This window comes from Propithecus coquereli, unplaced genomic scaffold, assembly GCF_000956105.1.
Source record: "Propithecus coquereli isolate 6110/MARCELLA unplaced genomic scaffold, Pcoq_1.0 Scaffold319, whole genome shotgun sequence".
Classification (NCBI taxonomy): Eukaryota; Metazoa; Chordata; class Mammalia; order Primates; family Indriidae; genus Propithecus; species Propithecus coquereli.
In genome coordinates, this window is record NW_012148830.1 from 1,523,288 (window position 1) to 1,523,966 (window position 679).

Below are 679 nucleotides of genomic sequence, written 5' to 3' on the forward strand. Positions count from 1 at the left end.
ATATAATTTTTCATACATTGTTTCACTTTATTCTTACTGTGTTAATAGATATACCATCTATTATCATCACGTACATCTAATGGAAAAAGAAAGAGGTATATTTATAAAAAAACAAAATAAACAAAAAACAACAATACAGCAACAACAAAACACAAAACTTGCCTAACATCAGAAAAGTAGTAGTCCTTATCCAAGAACACATGTTCTTCTAGAACTAAGTGTTATTTTTTGTTTTTAAATACCGGTTATTCTCATCTATATTTCCATGGCAACTTTTTATATATGGTATAGCAATTAGGATGCTCTGTTTTATCTTATTGTTGAATCATTCTTATGTTGAATGGACATGCATGTCTTTAATTTATAAACAGCATGAGGAAAGGCATATGTTGTTTCTCTCACAGTTGGTTGAATTAAAACTGTTGACTTCATTTTATGAGATCATTTTCATGTTCAACACAAGTTAGTTTGGGACTCATATGGTAAACCTTCCGAGGTCAGAGGAACAAAAATAATTAGCTAGACACAGACTGCCATACAATGAAGCTTGGGGAAAAAAAGTCTAAAAATACTTTATAAGAACTCCAGGATCTTGTGGTTAAATGAATAAAATACTGTGATGGGAGTTTAGAAAAGAGAGGTTATGTGTGCTGAAATACTTGAAACCATGAAGACTGAG